The sequence below is a fragment of the Myotis daubentonii genome, chromosome 5, assembly GCF_963259705.1.
Source record: "Myotis daubentonii chromosome 5, mMyoDau2.1, whole genome shotgun sequence".
Taxonomy (NCBI): Eukaryota; Metazoa; Chordata; class Mammalia; order Chiroptera; family Vespertilionidae; genus Myotis; species Myotis daubentonii.
The window spans coordinates 100193499-100215045 of NC_081844.1; positions in this window are offsets into that span (position 1 = coordinate 100193499).

Sequence of the window (21547 nt, forward strand, 5' to 3'; positions counted from 1 at the left end):
TGGCTTCATAAAATTGGTTGATCAGAGTTTCCTCTCTATTTGCTGAAAGGGCTTGTGAAGTTTTGGTGACATCAATTGATGTCATCTCTTCCTTGAATGTTGAATTGACAAGTACAGTCACTTGGGCCTGGAGTGTTTTGTTTATGGAAAAGTTTTTTTATTATTATAAAATCAGTTTCTTTAATCTACATGTGGCTATTCAGATTTTCCTTTTATTTCTTTTTTGCAACTTTGGCTATGTGTGTAATTCCATATCTTAATTCATAAAATGAAGATAATAGTTATATACTTCTCCTAAAGCTGCTGAAAAGATTATGTGAGTTCATATGTTATAATTACTTAAAACAGAATTTGACATATGGTAAACAAACCCAAGGGCAACTATTAGCTGTTAAAATACAACCATTATTATTATGCACTGAACTGAGATCAAAAGCACACAGGATAGTCTTTTATTCTAGTTAAAGTCTAAGAAGTAATAATTGTAACAAAAATTAACAGTTATTTAAATTTATTGAGCTTGTGACATGTCCCCAACTCATAAACAAATTGGATTTCTAATAATCTTAATGGAATGTCAAATTAAATTTTTAGAACAATTAAATTAAATTGTTAGAAACCATTTCAAATAAATAAATTGAAAGTTTGAAGGCCTGTGTAAGTAGAGATTTAATATGTTCTTTATATTTCTTATTGCAAATTAAGAAACAATAGATACGGCTGAGCCATGGAATTTTACACATGATGTTAAGACTGAAGAGAAGAAATTATATATCAAATGCTTAATAACAGTGCTTGATTTCATGTAGAATTGAGAATGCTTTTGGTTACTAACAGAAAGCAATATCAGCGTGGCTTTTTAAAAATTCAGCATACTGGAATATATAACTAGAAGTTTAGAGTTAGTGTTAGCTTCAGAATTGATTAATCTAAAAGATAATAGATTTCAAGTAGCCAATTTCTTTTTCTTTATCCAAATTGTCATATTCACCTTAAAACTAGATCCTAAATCTTTCCATGTTCAACACTTATCCCCTTCTTTTTGAAGGTATAGAGAGTGGGTCAGTATTAAAAATTATATGCCATAATTAAAAATTAACTGCCACCAAGTGAATATCATGCTCTGAATGGCTCAGGCCTGGCTTCCTTAACAATCTTTTCTAGCAAGTGTGATGCTGTTACCATAATTGGTTGGGACTATACAGAGTCCCCTGCTAGAAATGGAATCAATTCCCTAAATTACATTGCAGTTATGCAGTGGAATAAAGGTGGCGTAGATGTTGTGATATCATTCACAGTATCCATTATCCTTTATTTTGCCATAGCATGCACTGTTAATTCCCCCATATTCCATTATTTATTTTTTCCTTAGTAAGGGAATACTCAGATTTTTAGCTATGTACATGGTCATTTAACAAAGATATTCTGTTTTCCAGGCTGGCATGCAGTTAGCTGTGATTATATGGTTAATTTCTGGTCAAAGAAATGTCATGTGCAGTATGATATCCTTCCAGGATATGTCCTTAAATAAGGAGCATGTTCTCCTCATCCTTCTCTCTTCCTGAAGTTTTGGTATTGATTTGATCGCCACAGCTTAAAAAACCATCTGGCCCATGTTGAGGATGGCTGAGTAAGAGGAGCTAGATCCCTGATGATCATGGATCTCACATCAGCCCTGGATTATTTAGCTCTGTACTTCATCTTCTTGAGGGATAGAAATTTATATTTGATTTCAGCCATTATTTATTCCAAATGTATTGGAATTTATGGATAAATCTAATCTTAACTTATACTTAATTAATTTTCCAAAACAACTGACTGCATTGTATTACTGCACTTTTTAACAGACTCATCTTAATAGTATAAATTGATTGGGACCAATATTTGGGGTTGTGAATCCCTAAGCTCCATATTCATAGTTGAGTAACATGAAAAAAAATCTCTAGCTTTCCTTAGGCAAACACCTGCAGGCTATCATCTACTAAATCTTTCTGGAATGCAGAATATATGTTAGCCTATGTTTATTTATATATTAATACTAGCAGAAAAACACACACAAAAAAGTACTAGGTAAGTAGAATCTCTTTCAGTTATCAAACCTGAATGATAGCTATAGGAAATCAGTGAGTCCCATTTATTCACTCTCTTCATTCCTTTGCACTTATATCCTTCCAGACTGGCTCATCAATTTCACTTTAGTTTATCTCAGTTTCTATTTTTGGCACCTGTGAGATACTGATGCTTTTTGTTTGTTTGTCTATGCACCTCAGCCCCAGACTCTTCCCACTCAGTCCCTGTGGGGATACTCAGACTAGAGAAATCCATCTTCCTTTACCATGAACACATTTATCTGAGGCCTAACAGAGCTGATCTTTATCTCCAAAAGTTAGAAAATTCAGTTACTTTGGCAACAACTCAGGGATTAGTTAGGTTCTCCAGGTTTAACATAATAGAACACGAATAAAACACTTTTTGTGTAAGAGGTTCAGACAGTAAATAACAGGACAGAAAACAAGGTCCCCTAAAGGGGAAGCAAAGTCCTGAGCCAAAGTTTCAGGTGCAGGTTCCTAGGAGGGAGGGCAAGGGGGATGTGATCCATCCCTCTGGCTGCCTGGCTGCCTGCAGAGCCCCAGGGCAGAGCATCCTTGCAGGGCTGTTTCAGGTAGTAATGCGCTGCTCTGGTCGGGCTTTGTCTTTATTCACAACACATTCATGTGTCTCAGCAGGGGAGGGGGGATGCACTGTTGCCTGCCAGCCTGTCCTCTTTGACTCTGCCGAATAAGCTGAGTGGTAACTCTCCATTAGTGAGGAGAGAGAGAGAGAGAGAGAGAGAGAGAGAGAGAGAGAGAGAGAGAGAGAGAGAGAGAGAGAGAGAGACACGCGTACACTGAGATACAGAGGAAGAAAAACCACGCAAAAAGGAAAAGGGGAGGGGGGGCTAAGGACGCTCTCCGGCACACTCATATGTTAGGTCTGCGAAGGCAGGAGGCTGCGGGAGCAGCAGCAGCAGGCTTTCGGCAGTGATTCTAACTCCTGCCCATAAACACCGTGTCAGGACGACTTTGAAGAGGCAATGTATTACTTAGGCGTAGAACACTAGCTCTGCTAAAACTGGGAGTGCAAACACCCCCCCACCCTGTTTTCTCATTTAGAGACTTGCATCTTTTCGGCACTCCACACTATCAGGACACTCTGCTTCTACAGGTAAGACACAGTTAAGATTTACGTATCTGTTACATTATTGTAGTTTTACACACTTTAATCATGATGACTTCTTAATATAGTGCCATCTTTCTCTTGATCTGCTGTGTTTTTCTTACTAGTCTCTCTTCAAGAAAATATTTTTTAATGAAAAACTGCGATTAGATGAAGGAACTACCAAATCTTCCCTAAAAGGAATGTATATGATGGTCTGCTTCTCCATGAGCTCTGAGTTCATAGTTGGGAACTTGATCTTAAACTGTGATCTGAGATGCAATTCATAATGTATATTATTTCTAAATGTACAAAGTTATTCACTATCATTTGGATAAGACATAATTCTTCCCTGTCTACAGTGTTATGCTGTATATATGCTTCATAGTATTTTATTAACTTCTATAGTTTGGGGGATACCAATGATGAGGTTTATATCTTATAAATTTTGATCAGATCATTACAATGTGGGGTAATGCACTCATTCACAAACATGTGCTATGATAGTCTTATCTAGAAGGTGTTATCAAGAGCCTGTATGTATATAATTTGCAGGTACCCGCAGACATGTGAAATGGTGATATTAAGAGAAAATGCAAGGGCATTGATAATTTATATATTGTATCATATCACTGAGTCTTAAGTTTTTCTAATGAAAATTTACCTTTTTTAAAATTCTGCTCAATTTTTACCTGTCGTTATTTTATTATATATTTATATATGATTAGCTCTTAGATGAGGTCATTTAAAGTTGCTGATATTGCGTAGGAAACTGTAATAATAGAAACACATTACAATGTGTTATGAGTTTATGGAGAATGTAGGAGTAATATTGTCAACAGGTTTGTAAAATTTTGCTCTTCTGAGTTTTAATAAGAACATCTTGCAGTGTTACTCACTTGCAACTTGGTTTACATTCTGCTGTCCTGTTCAGGGTCCCGCTAACTTGGTAGGCTGATTACATTGCTGTATATGATCAGAGCTAAAAGCACTGGATGATGCTAATTATCAAGCCATTTTTACTTGACATTTTAACTTAAATTGACCCCAATGACTATGTTTTCTTTCCTTGTGTTTCTGTAGTGTTTTTCTTTATTAATCATATTTTATATGAGTTGCTCCTAATCAAATTCTCTCACAGGAAGTATTTACATACTAGTCATCTGGAATCATTAGAGTGACATTTGGCAGTTAATGGCTTTCACTCTTACATACAATAAAATATATAGCATAGGATTAAAGCATGTTTAACAGTAAAGTATTGTGAAAATAGAAGCATTTGCATGCACAAATACATAATTCATTGGAAGACTTGTGATTCTTGTTCCTATGCATGACTTATTTCATTTTCCAATTTCACTTACAAATGGTTTAAATCCATGGGGAGTATATGTAAAATATTCAATTGACTAAGAATGTGAAAATTAAAGGAGGAAAGAATTATTACTGCAGTGAATTTTTTAGGACTTTTGGGAAGTTGGTAACTGGTACAAATGTAAGGAATTCATTTTAGAGTTTCTCCTAGGGTGTACTAAAAAAGAAAGAAAAGATGATGTGAAATATATGTTGGCATGTGAAATTACTTGGGGAAAAAGTAAATGATGAAAGAATAGAGAAGGGGTGTATAGTCTGTAAAGGGAAGAATATTTTCAATAAACATGGAGTAAATTCTATATTCTTTTATGACTGGCAGGAAAAAAAAGACATACCGTTTCTCAACTATGTATGAAATCTCATTTGGCCAAATATCTAATGGAAAAATAATGGTTCTTTTTACTTAGTTACCATATTTGAATATGCAATTACCAAATTTATATCTTTCCTGAAAGGTTTCTTGGAACTATAAAGTTATTTTAAAGTTTTTATTTTGAAACTTTTTAATTTAGTATTAAAATTACTTACCCCAAATGGTTTAGTTCAGTTATGTCTTTTATCCAAAAAGAAACATGTCTACATTTTACTTTTTAATATACTACAAAACCACCATGTAAATACAACATATAGCAGAGCTGTATACATAATTACATAATTGTATAAACATTTGGTATCATGCTCATTTTGTTTTCATTTCTCCAAAATCTCTAGTTTTTATAACTATGTAAGAACTTTAAAAATGTCTGCTAAGAGTAAATTCATAATTCACAGGATTTCCAAGGCATTGGAATTTTAGACTATTTCTGTGAGAAACTATTTTTAAATTATAGAGAATAAGCATCATATTAATAATACTTTTATTTATTTATCCCAAAGTTACCTAAAACATATTGGTGGGAATATGTCCTTTCTCTCAATTTCTTTATAGTTTCAACTTTCTGATTGAGAAAGTTTGGAAAAGTTTATTTTCGGTACCATTTTTTGTTGAGCTAGATTACAAGTTGGAAGTTTACCTGTATCTTGACCTTTTAATATAAGATTAGGTAATATAGTCATCATTGTACCACCTGTGACATTTGTTGAGTTTTAATGTGGCACAGAGCTAAGATGGAACTTGGTTAAGAAAGTTTGAGGCTTGGATGATATAACAAGAGTCAAAAACAAAACAGTTCATTTTCTTACTAAGAGGAATTTATCTATGTGTATATTCCATCAACTATTTATAACGTGTTGACCAGATTCAGTTTTCATTGATGTGGCATTGGTTTACTGAAATTTTTCTCTTTGGTTTTCTACAGGAATTTTGTTTTGATAATTCTGGGGTATCATATAAGCCTTTCATTTGGAATCATGGACAGTTCCTTTGAAATTACAAAAAAAATACACATAATTCTAGCCCTTTTCATCATTGAAGCATGAATAGAAATAGCTACAACTAAAAAATTCTGAAGTAACAAGCTAGAATAAGTAATGAGGGACCTCCAGCTAGTTTTCTGGTTCAGCTACTTCACTTAAAAATATTCTTTGGCTGTGATGTGGATCCTAGAAATCAAAGCTCCTTGCTGATCTCAGTGACAGAACTAGCAAGTAGCAGCTTTCTCGTGCTCCCCACAGGCACAGGTGAATACTGACCCTCCAGAGGAATTTTTTGGACTGAAATAATTTTTGTATTTTAAGTTATGTAAATGTAAAATATCAGAGCCCCCAAAAGTTAAGAATAATCATAATTGTAAAATGGCTGATTGCCTGTTTTGAAGTCAATTGTAGTCAACATTTTAAAGGTCATATTACAGAAACCTGAAACAGTCATAAACATCCAATGTCAAAAAATATGACCTCAGTATTCTTTTCACCCAACATTAATGTTTTTATGCATGTATTACCAAACAGTCTTTAAAAATATTGTGGCAGTATGCTTTGCTTCAAGGAAAGGAAAAACAGGAAAACCTGTTCATTTAATAAAATGCTAAATTACAATGTTTACTATTAGTTTTCTTAAAGTATTTCCCCACCAAATCTAGTTAAAACAGTTTTTAAAGAACAAGCTTATTCAAATACATTCAAGACCATTAATTTTATTTAAAAAATTGTTTTATTCACACTATTAAAAAAAACATAACCACCAGACAGCAAGGTACATTTGGTAACACAATCACATGAGTATATGTGTGAACTCATAATAAAAACAATGCTAATTTTAAAACAAAGTGCCCATTCATTTATTTTCCTAAAACTGTGTACATGCAAAATGGCAAAACCAAACCATCTTAGTTTATACAATTGTTTGTATGTTATGTAATAGCAGCATACCTAACAAGGTAAATAAATTTGTCCATATGTAGAAAGGTTAAGTTGTTGTTACTTTTGTAGTGTATGAAAGTTGGAGATTAAAGCGTTTCCCTTTCATGACCTAACTTTATCAGATTAAAGGGTTCCTGACATTTCAGGAAAGTTCTGTTCAAATTAGCTTTCAGTGTTTTCTTTAATCTGCACAGGCAACTATTACATGGTTTAAGGTTACTCTTAGAAGGTTACAGAGTCCAATTACTTAGTTTCTGCTGATAGATATATACATTATAAATATAAACCATCGGGTTCCAGTAGAGAGATTAATTCAATTTCTACATGAGAAGACTGGGATCAATATTCTCTTTTAAGTATTATAAGACAATATACTAACCATTAGGCAATTATTTAATGAAGGCCAAATTCTAGTTGTGATTAAAAGAGATTATATTAGCATTTTAAAACAGAATATGTAATGCTTAATCTGTTTAGTAAACACAGAATATGACTTGGGAGTCTTTGAAAAGTGATGTTATTCCAAAGATCCTTTTACTTTTTAAAATGCAAATAATCATTGTTTGGTGTTTTGTTTTTTGTTTTTTACAGAAAATGTTATATGAAGAAATTAATTGCCATATAATTCAATTTGTTATTATTTTTCTTAAAACAGTAATCAAAACATTTGTGTGGATTAGGGGAGATACATACGACAAGCATTTTAGTAAAACTAATTCTGTTTAAAAGCTCATTTTATACCCTTATTTGCTATAATAAATCCCAAATCATATTTGCAGAATACATTTCTCATCATCTGGAATACCTCTAGAATATCACCACCATCTCTTTTTTAAAACCTTGGTCTTCTAAATGATGTTTCATTTCCAACTGAAAACATGTGGTAAGTCCAGATGTTCAAACACTGTCACTCCCCAAAGGCTTACAGTTACAGGTTGATTCAGGCATGGCTATGTATAAATATACACATCAGATCCCTAACTTAAAATTAGAACACAGACTGCGAAGTGCATAAAAATGGTAGGAGACCACAGTTGGCTGTGTAAATCCCTTGTTTAAATGAAAATGCACTTTCTATCCCATCAGTGCAGCACATCTGATAGAGTCAATACATTCTTGAAAAAGTACTAATATATATGTAAAATGATAGATAATATGTATGGCTTTATTGTCCGAATGAGAAATGCTATTTATGTGGTAACCCTATTTTAAGTAACTTTGAAAGGCATCATTGGTTTATTTGGGAAATTCCAGGGTTCAAAGAGTTTAAAATGATTGATTCCTCTAGTAATTTCAGTGGTGAAGGCATAAACAAAAGTTGGTTGTAGGAATAAGAACTTACATGTTCTGATGTCCTAACAGTTTATTCAAACCTCAAAATAACAAGAAGAATGTCAGAAGAACTCCCTTCCTCAGGGAAGCTAGCACTTGCCAACTAAGGATATTTATGGTGCTTTGCTGGCTACTTCATCCAGACAGGTACAGCAAAGGTTGGTGATAGAACAATAGTGAAAGCAGCAGACAGGTTTATGAACCACAGGGTGACTCTCCTGGGACCCCCCCATAATTGAGTTTTTTAAAATTATTCACTCATTGCTTTACTTATTTTTCTGCCCACTGTTTATAGTCACATTTCCAAGAGTCTGAACAAGGGTAAGAAAGCCCATCTTCAGCATTTTCTTAGTTCAAAATTCATTATACATGTTGTAATCAGATTTCCCAAACCAGTCAATAACTTTCCCTCTGGTCAGAGCACTGTTACGAAGCCAAAACTTGTAAGGTTGAAATGACCAAGACAAACTCCACTATCAGTGATCGGTACATGGTATTAGTTTCCACATGTGTAGGGAAGGAAATAGACTCTGCCTGGATGCAGGTTATGTATTAAGCAAAGTCTTACAGTCTAATTAGTCCCCTGATTTAAATCCATCTTTGTTCAATCTTTGTCCCACTCTACTTAAATTAATGGAGGACACATCTTACAAAGATGGGGGAAAATAATCAAGTCTACTGGAAAATTCGATCCAAGAGTAGAACCATGCAGCTAATATAATAGACACAAAATGTCCTTTTATTTCTAATAGAATAGGGCAAATGGAAAGAAGAAGCCAAACCGATTAAATTGCTCCTTCTACCTTCTAAACATCACAGTAAATCGGCTCTAGCTCAAGCTGTAATTAGAGAAATATTTCCTGATCAAAGGGAACTTTTATAATGAATAAGAATTACTACTACTGCTTCTGATGTTGCTGCTACTAATACTGATTGAGTATATTACCAAATGTCATTCTAGACACATTATGTGTATTATGTAATTATAAAAAAGTGTATGAAGTCAAAGTTAGTATCCCTATTTAAACAAGACAAGGTAGACCTGGTTAGGCAAAGTTTCTTGATCAAGGACTTAAATGAAAGACAATTCTGAGTCTCCCAGCACCTATAACCACTAGGATTTGATCTCTATGATTTTATTCTAGGAATTTACAAGTTATTTAGTGGAAGTTTACAAGATAACAACAGCCAGTAGGAAAACAGAACAGAAGAAATAAGAAAAATACAAAGCTTGAAGTGTTTTAAAAATTTATGACTAATCAACTTCAGTAATCAATCCTTGCTAGCAACTATACACATTTTCTTTTCTCTTTCCATCTATTACTTTTAAAAATCTGCAATGTGTACTTTGTAAAAATGCTGAAACTGAACTGAGTGCAGTTTTCTTTTTATTCCCAGAATTTATGAAGTAGTTATTTTCAAGCAAATTGTCTAACTCATGGGTATGTCAGAATATCATTGTTATGTCCTGTCATAAAAATGTGAATAGGTTCTTATTGTGGCTTAGAGCCTCCAGCCAAAAACAATGGATCTGCTTGCTACATTTAAGCCAGGATGGTTTATTGGCCAAAGAGTTAGTTATTCCCTCAAACATTCTTAAGATTTTGATTCTGGTACCACTTCTGCTATGTAATTTGCAATAATTTATTTATTGCATTTCTCAGAGTCAAAGTAACCTAGTGAATGCCAATCTTCACTTCATATATTCCCACTCAAATCATTCCCTTTGGAAATCAAGAACTCTGAATCATCCCAATTCAGTTCATGAAGTCATTTAAAAATATAGATGATACAGAATTCACAGATACTTCAAACACAAACTGCAATGTGCATCTGAATTTTAATTATATTTACAGAAAACTTCATGATTTTTTTATGGGAAAGTCTCCAAATTCTTGTCAATTAGTCCCTTGATTTAAATCTGACAATCTATTGCAGCTTGGGCAAACTACAGCCCGAGGGCCGGATCCAGCCCGTTTGAAATTAATAAAACTAAAAAAAAAAAAAAAAAAGACCGTACCCTTTTATGTAATGATGTTTACTTTGAATTTATATTAGTTCACACAAACACTCCATCCATGCTTTTGTTCCGGCCCTCCGGTCCAGTTTAAGAACCCATTGTGGCCCTTGAGTCAAAAAGTTTGCCCATTGGTTGATCTCTTACCCACCCCCCTCCTGCCTCCCACCCTCCCCGGCCTTCCTGCTGCATATAAGCATAACCAATGGACATAAGACATTGGGGGGTAGGGGAGGCCAGGGAATTGTCCAGGGCGGGGTGGGGGAAAAAAGGAGATATAGGTAATACTTTTTGTAATACTTTAAGCAATAAAAAAAAAAAGTTTGCCCACCCCTGATCTATTGCCTACTCTACTTAAAATAACAGAGATAAAACCTTATATTGCATGTAACCTTTCCTTAGTCTAGAAACACTTGTATATTTGTGTGTATGTTATCGTGGATCGTTTTTTGGTTTGAACAAACAGGTAGCTAAACAAATAAATGTCTCCACATACAAACTAAGATTTACTGATTTGCTTGCTCAGAATGAACTTCAAAGGCTATCCTAAATACCTACATTTGGCAAAATTCAGGTTTGTATACATCTAGAAAAATACAAAATTTTAAGGCAAGAATTCTAAAAGGTCACAAAGAAGTGTTATGATTTGAAAGCAATTGCTAATGTTCTTAAATTTGCTAAAACCACATTTAGAGTGAATCAGTCAGTACCCGGGAGTAGGGTGAGACACTCTTACCCTACATTGTTTTTAATTTTTTCCTTTGAACATTTCAGGGGTTCTGAAGATTTATTTCATCTTCAATGGTGCATATTTAGTTCTTTCCAGTTTTTGGTAAGGAAGGTTATTATAGGCCTGCCCTTCCTGATAATTATTATCAAAGCTTCCTTGATTGCAGGAATGCTTGAAGAGAATGCAGGCTGGTTAAATGACTACGTAGCACCTACATTTTTCTTGACAAAACTAGGTGAAACATTACTTCCTGGCCTTTGATGTTGTTTTGATAAGGCCGTAATTTTCAGCTGTCCTCCTGTTAAGAAACAGGAACCAATTGGTTTCCAATAGATTTTCCATACCATAACTTTGTTTTGAAGACAAGAATAGAGGCAAACAGCTAGAGCTACAGGTCCTAGCCAAGTTTATCAAATATGCAAATCAAGGCTCTAGTGACAGCATTTGGCTAAGATTCTTGTGGGTATATAGAATCAGCTGACTGTTGCTTAAAATACTGGTTTAAAAAAATCAATGATAAAACAAAATATAGGAGTTTTAGATTATAATCCCAAGTATAAACTAATGTCTATGATATCATTCTGACATAAGCTATTGAAAAAAATAAATGGGAGAATTGATACATCTTTTGCATAGAATTTCAAATAATTCATGTGGACACTTCATCTTCCAGGAGGGAGAGCCTGACTCTCCATTCCGTAAGTGTCGGATGCTCCTAGCCCCTAGCTCCTTCCTTCCATAAAGGATAGTGTGGAAGGGGGTTGGATGGGGAGGAATTTTATAGTGAAGAAACTTGACACACACCATCTCAGCCAGGTGGTCAAAGTTCGCTTCAACAGTGTATCAAACAAAAACAAATCAAGACTCACCTGGTACCGTACATAGTTATCCCAATATTACTGGCTATATTTCCTAACCTGTACTTTTTATTTCCATGACTATTTTTTTTTAACTACAATCTGTACTTTTCAATCCCTTTACCTTTTTCAGCCTGTCCCTCAAACCCACTTCCCTCAGCCAACCATCGGGGGTGAGGGAGAGATATACTTTGTAAAGTATATGATTGTCTAACGACTATGCTGTACACCTGAAAGTAATACAGAATAATACTGAATATAAATGGTAATTGAAAAAAAATTTTTTAAAATTATTTGTTTTTTTTGTTTTTTTTAAGAGAACAAGTCCAGACTTAGATAAGGAGAAACTTTATTCAAAAAGACTACAGTTATGTGCCACATAACAGGTTTCAGTCAAAGATGGACCACATATTTAATAGTGGTATCATCCTCTTATATAATAAAAGCCTAATATGCAAATTGTCCCCTTGACTGGGAATTCGACCAGGGGAAGGGCTGGTGGTGTAGCGGTGGCAGCTAGCAGCCACTAGGGACCCTACCTGTGCACAAACTTCGTGCACTGGGCCTATAGTAAGATTATAATGGAGCTGAACATTTTCTATCACCTACTGACACCGTAGCCTTCTAATATGCACCGTTGATGTAAGCAAACCTACTTTGATGCCTGCCAGTCATATAAAAAAAAGCATAGCACATTCGTTTACTTATAGTACATGATACTTGATAATGATAATAAACAAGTGTGTTACTGGTTTATGTATTTACTATCCTATAAGTTTTACTGTTATTTTAGAGTTTCTACTTATAAAAATGTTTGCTGTAAAACATGCTGTATTATGCAGGCAGCAACCTCATGCATCTTTTATTTACTGTGTCTTTTGATTGCATAATTTTCTTTTGTGCTTTATTTAATCTTGGTTTGTACAGTAACATAGTCTACAGGCTTATAGCCTTGGAGCAATAGGCTGTGGTATATAGCCCAGATGTTTAGTAGGTTTTCCCATCTAGGTTTCTGTAAGTACTATTCATGATGTTTGTGTAAATACACTCTATTTGTGATGTCAAAATCACCTAACGGTGCATTTATCAGAATGTATCCACATTGTTAAGTGCATATTCAGATCTTAGAAATATGAAAATGCCTCAAAATCAAACAGTAAAAGGATTTTCTTTTATAGAGTAAGGAGGGGTAAGCAGTAAGTAAGGTGAAGTTGAGTGCTATGAGCTGAATTGTGTCCCCAAACTCATAGGTTGAAGCCCTAACACTCAATACTACAAAATGTGATTGTATTCAAAGATAGGGTCTTTAAAGAAGTGATTACTGCTAAATAAGGTCAAATGGATGGGTCCTAGTCCAATATGACTGGTCTCCTTATAAGAAAAAAAATTTGGACACCCTAAGAGACACTAGGAATGCACACACACACAAAGGAAACACTATGTGAGATGGATAAGCCAAGGAGAAAAGCCTGAGGAGAGATCAACTCAGCCAATACCTTGATCTTGTATTTCTAGTTGTCAGACTATGAGAAAATTAATTTCTATTATTTAAGCCACCCAGTGGTGTTTCATTATTGCATCCTAGCAATTAATATCTGGGGCAAACAAGGAAGTATAATGATCTTGTGGTTTAATAGGGGTTGTGTCTCTGTGTGGTCAGAAACAGTGTGTAGGTAAGACACATTCTTCATTTTAGTGTTTTCTCAGCCTTGGGGACAAGAACAGTTCAGGGGTTTGTTGGGAGGAGAGAAGCCTGACAAAAGACTGGTCAAGACAAAGCAGAGGTAAGAAATGGGCAATTGTGAACATTTGGTCAAGAGATAAATCATAATGATTGTACATAACATTCATATGACATGATGAGAATGGCAATTCACTTTTGTTGTCTCCTCCCCAAAACCTACAATCTAGGTGTATAGAAAAATAATTAGATCCCAATTGAGGGCTATTCAATAGAATTCCTGACCAGCCTTCCTCAAAACTGTCTCAAGGTCATAAAAAACAAATGTTTCAGAAACCCGTAGTCAATGAGACATGCCTATTAAAAAAGTGGTTTCTGGAACAGAAAGAAGACATTAGGTTAAAACTAAGGAATTCTGAATAAAACATAGACTTTAGTTAGTAATAATGCATTGATATTGGTTCATTAACTGACAAATGGACAGTAGTAATGTGTTAGTAATAGGCAAAAATGTGTGTGGGTTATATATAAATTCTATGTATCATCTTCCCAGTTCTGCAAATCTAAGTCCATTATAAAATAAACACTAACTGAAAAATGTGGAAATAAATAAAATCAGAGAATCTCACCCGTCATTTCAAAGAATGAGATGGCACCAATCCATCATTAAAGAGTTCAAATAATCTTTGAAATCTTGCCGTATCTTCTCTGAAGCATGATTCAACTTCAGGGGATTGTGGCTTTAGGAGAAAATAACATATTTCTGCATTTACCAAATTCTATGAAAGTAATCTTTATTTGCTTTATGCAAAGTGTCCATCGGTGTGTAGAGTATAACAGTAGCTCATGTGTATTTAATTCTAGAACATCTTTTCCCTTCAAGTCTCCAGACACATTAACTGTAATGCTCTGGCTTTCACAGATTGACCTAAACAACCATCGCTTTCAAGGCCTTTCTGGTAGGACCGCTTGTTTTCCTCAATGCTAAGCCGCTTTCCATGCCCGCCTTACTAATTGAACTTATCTGTTATTCTAATTTAGGAAAGTTTTGCCTTTTGACAGCACATATACCACTAAATGCAATCCAACTAATAAGTATCCCACCTTTTCCCTATACAAAATTCCAGTAGCAGCAAGAACAAAGTCCATTCCTCATAACTACTTTTAATATACTTTTCTCAAATAAAAAAAAGTTACTTTTCTTTCTGCCTCTGGTATGTTCCCTACATGTGCAAAAGAGATGAATACCAACTTTGTTTCTAAGTGACAGGAAGCATTGTCTCATTGCAGTATTTCCGTTGATGAAAATACTTTTATGAACCATTGTCAAATCAGAGCTATCTCCCACTTAAGAAATCACCCTTCAAGGATATTGCAGAAATAGCTTTTGTGCCCATAGACTTGAAAATTTTATCACACTCTTCACTTGGCATTTGTATTTAATTCCGTCTTGCTTTGAATTTTTAAAATATCATTTCTGCTTTCTTAAGAATAATCAAAAGGGAAATAAGAAAGCTGACTGGGCAAAAGATAGTCATTAGATCTTCCTGGCTATTTGTCATATTTGATGATCATTTCAAAATTAAAATCTGATTGCTACAGGAAAAAAGATAATATCCCGTGAATAATAATGCTATTATTTGATATTTTTTATACCTTGAAAAATGGGTTCACTCTGGCAAGTTTGAGTTATTATAGCCATAGAATTTTATTTTTCCCAGGTTCAGTAATGTGATTAGCCCTTTGGAAAATGAATATATTTCAGTAGCTGAAAAACATGATCTGTATGTATGTATTACACTTACAGTTTAATTAGGAAACTAATGAGGTGCGATTGGCAATCTGATTGGTGAGGAGCTGGTACAGTAAATTTCTATTAGCAGACTTGAGTATTTCTCTTCCAGCGCTGCATTCACCCAACTTCAGAACACAGGAATTATTACATTGGACACCTGCCATCTGGGTGTTCGGAAACCATCCTCCTGTAAACCACCAAATTAATTATAGTTCAGAGTAAGGGAATACTGGAAGATTCAACTACTTACGAATTTAGCTCAGAAGAGCAAACTATGGAACAGATTAAATATAGCTATTAGTTAGATGTAAAAATTCATTACAGAAATACCTTTAGACTGATACAGAGAGTAGTATTTAGCTAGAATTCATATTTTTGTGAGTATGTGCACTTATGCATTTGTAATATATTATGCAGTGTATTTTCAGTGTCATCAACTTTTTTTGGAAATCAGAAATATTTGTCACCTCTCTAGACAATTTACAAGCTTGTTGATGTAATTTTACTCTGATACATATTGTTTTCATTAACACCAGTATACTGTTGATGATTTATAGCAAATTTATATTTTAAAGCATTTTCCACACTTTCCAACTGTCTGAGGCTCATTCTCATAAGCATCGTAAATTCTGCTGCTAATTCCATTCAATGCAGAGCTTGAATTGACAGAACGAATCAGCATTCTCATTGGTTGTTGTGAATAAAACCAACATTCTGTTGTTAGATCTCATTTTGCTATTGAGCCAAATTCCATTATTTATAAAACATTGGATTTTAAATCTATTCAACAAATGACTTAAAGGGGATTTTTATTTTCTTGCTAAAAGCCAGCAAACTTGTTTAGACTGTAAAGCCTGAATCAGAAATACCAGGAAATGCCCCAGTATTTACTTACTAATGAAACAAGAAATGACAAAAACAATATTAGTAAACAGAGCAACCATTTTACTATAGTTTATCCGCTAAAAAACCCTGTGCGTTGTTATTGCCACAGTTTTCAATGATGAAGATCAGACAGACACCAAGAAGCTTGATAATTTGTTCAAAAATACAAATGCAGTGAGTGCTGACATGGAATTTGAACCTGGTCATCCTGACAGCAAAGCCGTGACCTTTAGTATTTTGCTGGACTGCAACTTAATTACCTTTAATAAGCAATGCTTTCCATAAAAAAGAAGGAAAACTGATTAAAAGGGTATGAAAATTAATTTGAAGTGAAATGAATGAAATTCATTGGTAAGGAGTAATGTTGGTTCGTAATTTCTATCCTGCAGATTAACCCAGTACTGCCATTATTCCATAATAAACTGTCCCCCAAATGACTACTGCTATAGAACAGTAGCACATCTCTCATTTTAGTGTTCTGATATATAAAATTTCAATATTAGAAAAAAGACATTTTTCTCTTTGTGTGTGTGTGTGTGAGTGTGTGTGTGTCTGTCTAGTGGAATTCTTTTTGTGGAATTTGTGTGTGTGTGTGTGTGTGTGTGTGTGTGTGTGTGTGTGTGTGTGGTGGTTTAGATCACTACTAGAGATGGAGGCAAGCAAATTAGAAGGAGAAGTAGCAGAGTTCAATTAAAGGTTGATTGAACCCACTGAAGATCAATCCCAAATGAAGGCTAAGAGCTCTGAGTAGATAATGTAAATCAATAGAAAATATGATTGGTCTTCAAAAGGTGTGATTTTTTTCAAGCTGCTTTTCAGGGAACTATCTATTGTGTAAATTAATATCCCTGAGTTTATTTCTAAGAAGTTTGCAGGTAACATATTCTTGAGCTCACCTAATCATCTTGCCAATTTCGATACCACATGTCCCAAACATCACCATGTATAAATTTTCATCCCAAGTTATGGATTTCAACAAATATTTGAGCACCTACTATGAGCAAAGTAAAATTCCAGGTGCTGAGGATACTATGGTGGGCAATCATTTAGCATGGTAACTATTAGACTACTCATCCTATAGTTATGTGTAACCCAGTGTTTAAACGAATGGTTAGAAACCCAAAACAGCTCATGTCAGCATATTGAACAGTGCTACATCTGCCCCAATGCTAGTGCTATCCAGGTCCTGCCTTACCTGGTCATAAGGATGTATAAGTTTAAGTTATATCATAGCTATAACCTTAAAGTATAATAGAGATTAAAATACCCCTCAGCTCTAACCTGTGGCTGGTCCTTTTACAGAAATTTATTTCAGACTTAATAGCTGTTATTTTAGAAAATTATCTCTCAAAAACCCTTTTAGAGGATGGGTAGGAATTTTGGGCTTGATACACTCTTTCCATTGTGTGTTACATTGGGCAGGCTTTTGAGTCCCCTTTAATGTGGGGGTAATTGTGACTACTTATAATTTGATTTAAGAATTGAATGGGAGTATGTAAAATTCTTGCAGCACACATAAATGTCATCAAGAATTATCATTAGGCTATATTTGCAGTGTGACTAGTTTTTAATGTTTAGTTGGATAGACTGGTTAGCTGATTCGATCAACAATTCATGAGGAAATGAGAGATGACCTCAAGCATTAGAATAACACACGCACATGTATATAGAAATAAAATTTATTTTTGAATATAAAATTTTAAAGATATTGAATGAACTAAAATTCAAGTGATATCTTAGCCTTAGAGAAATCGAGATCACCTTATTTTTATTAGGAAAAGCAAACTTTCATATTTCTGTCCAGGAGAGCATTACAAAGGACATTTTTTGGTTGTTATTAAATATGGCTCTTGGAAAATGAATCAGTTATAATTTCCTTTCGACTATAATTAAGGCATTGAGTGTAAAGTGTGGATACATGACTACACATGTTTATTTCAAATATCAGGATCCTAAAACACTCAGATTCTAAATAACAGAAAAAAATTTAAATTCTATAAATTTTCCTTTCATTCAAGTCTCTGCATACACTATGGATTTTTTTTATAGCGCCAGAAAATTATATGCACTTCCATGTTGACATATGCTATTAAAAATGAATTGTACAGAAGAATGTGATTTAGATACATTCTTCTCTAGCATGGCATCGTCTGGTCAGATTATTAATATAGATTCTGTTTATGGTTAGATCAAAGTTTCTGCACTAAAAAATATATTAAAACTTGATGGATATATACACATGTACATTTTGTCATTTTTAGTCTTCTTCAGAGTTTATGACAGCATGACTTTAAATGGTTAAGAACAACAGTCATAAAGACCATTTTCACAGTTGCATCCAAGTAAATGAGATTGTTTACCATAATATTTTTTTCTTTTGCCTTCATTTCTTCAGGCCTACAATATTCTCCATCAGTCACTTTTCATACCTTTGTCTTTTTTTTATTGCTGACACTATTGCAGATGTCCTCATTTTCTCCCCCTTTGCCTACCTCCATCCAAGCTCTGCCTTCCCCTCCCTTGGCCTTCACCACACTATTGTCTGTGTCCCTGCAGTATGTATATATGTTCTTTAGCGAATACCTTCACCTTTTTCCAGTAACCTCCTAAACCCCTTCTCTTAGATGTTTGTCAGTCTGTTCCATGTCTTCATGCTTCTGGTTCTATTTTGCTCATCAGTTCATTTTGTTCATTAGATTCTACAGGTTAGTGAAATCATATGGCATTTGTCTTTATTTGAATGGCTCACTTCTCTTAGCATAATATTCTCCAGGTCTATCCATGCTGTTGTATTGTAAAGTGTAAGGGATCCTTTTTTATAGCTGCATACTATTCCATTGTACAAATGTACTACAACATTTTTATCCACTCATCTCCATAAATACACTCATCTAAAGGCTAGGGTACACTGTGCAGTAAACACATCATAACAGAGTTCTGCTGTGTATAAGAAACTAGTGTTTTACTTTTGTGCCCTAGCTTGAGTTTTCATACAGATGGTCTTCTACATAACAGGGAAGTTACACTTGCTGGACCCCAATATATTTTTCCTTCATTTTGAACTTCCATGTTTTACAGAGGACAACTCTGAGTCTGATCACACTAATTATTCTGGCTTTTTCTGGTTAAACACTGGCAAAGGGAAGATAGAGGTGGAGGCAATTAAACAATACTTGCAGTCTACATCATTTCAGGCACAAGCATTCCTAGTCTCATTGTTATTTATCTTGTTAAGAGTAAAAGCAACATGAATGTAAACAAGGAAAAGAGTTTTACATTTACTCTTTAAAAATGAAGAGCATGCCATGTAGAGCGTAAACTAAGAAACTTCAATAAATAACCAACAGTGCCTATCTGTCAAGGAAGAATTCATTGCTTATTAATCACAAACTGGGTTTTATAATGGTTTATGCTTGTTTCAAAGTCCTATTTTTCCAACCCCCAAGTTAGCAGTGTTCTTTCCTAATTAAATTGGATTTCTTCCAGTATGCCTCAGACTAGCCACCAAGATTTATTCCTCTTATTTTTTTCCTGCGGAGCGAAAGTAATATAAATAGCAAGTGTAAAGATTTTCCTTCTTCCGTTTCTAAAATTTTAACTGAAAGGTTTCTCTCTATATTAATGTATTCCAGCCACTTGACAAGATAATGCTCCTCCAATGTTATATATCTGATCTAACCTTTTGTCTTTGTCAGAAAGGGAAAGATTTTTCATGGAGATATCTGAGTTCAAAAGAATGCAGTTTGTCTCTTGAGTTGTTGTGTAGAATGAGCTATATTTTAGTGCAGGCACATGCCACTTTAAGTAAAGTGCTTCATTTATAAAGTAATAGGAACATCAGCCAAATTTGTGTTCTTAAATGTGAACAGAGAAGACAAACGGAGATTTTATTTCAAACAAAAAAATCCCACCTTGCCATATTGTTAGGTTTTTGACTATTGCTGATTTGAGTGGCCACCTTTCATTCTTCACAGGAAAAATTAAAGCTTTTCTGGAATTTAATATCATCAGTGCTAGAATCAGCTATTGTTTGTCCTTTTGTATGCTTGACTTGTTCCTCTGATGAGCAATCATTCTTAATATTCTATTCTTATTAAAGTCTTAGCTTAATAGGAAACTACCTAGGTGTGATTTCATTTACAAGTTCCAGAGAACTCCTTTTATTTGCATTCTTCATGCTTCTGAAAACAAAGTAATGCCCTCTTAAACTCAATGAGAATTAAACGTATACTATTCAAGAAATTAATTTTCCCAAAGAACAAAACAATGTGCTATTTTGCAGAACTATATTGTCTATTCTATTCTGACTCCAGTTAACATCAAAATATCATGCTTGTCTTATTTACTTATTAACTCTACAAAATAGAATAATGTGAACAGAATAATCAACATTTTAAAGTTTGTATCTTTAGGCTAGTGAATCATTTCTTTTTATAGCAATTAGTCATTTTACAGCTCTCATTAAAAATTAAGGCACTTGACTTAATTTTAATAAGAAAAAAATGACTTGACTTGGAATCTATCCTTTATTCTAGAAAATGTCTACCTAATTGTTTGGAACCTAAACATACATCAATTAGCAGTAGTTATACTCTGTAACACACCTAGTTAGCTAAATAATTTATGGAATTCTAGTAATTGCATTGTTGTACTTAATTTTAAAATAATTATTAGTGCATATAAGTTCTTTCAAGATTAGTCTCTTTCCCTTTAATTTTATTGTCATGCAGGTTAAAACTTGGAACAACAAAAACAAAAGGTGATTTTATTGTACAAGAAAAATAAATTTTGTTATTCTGTAAGTGAGGTGATTATTTTTAAAAGTTTAAACTATTTTCTACAATAAAAGCATTTTTGGGGTCTATGTTAAAAATTTAAATGTTGTTATTAAAGAGAAACCACCACAGTTGAATAATGTGATGTAACATTTATGAAAACATTATCTAAAATAAGATTTAAATCATCATATAATCCACTTTAGGACACATACCATTTTGTAATGTTTTAAGGTCTAAAATGTGAACATTGGGATTCTTGTTACAATCACCAAATTCCTGTTAACCTGAAATGGTAGTACAAGGAAATTATTTGTTCATTTGAGTATTTTTATTAAAATGGAATCATTCTTCTAACTATAATATACAAAGTGTGCTACATCCAGTTTCATTTTTTTTTACAAAATACAAAATATAAGATTTATAAATATAGTATAGCATATATTATACATGTTTAAGGTTTATTTTTCTGAGCATTCTTAATCTAAAATTGCAGCTAAGTTTTCCTGTTGTTGGTAGTCTAGATAAATAGGACATTGCTCTTGTGAATAATTATTTCATATATCATTGCCATGCATATTACAAGTTGATACAATAATGCAGTC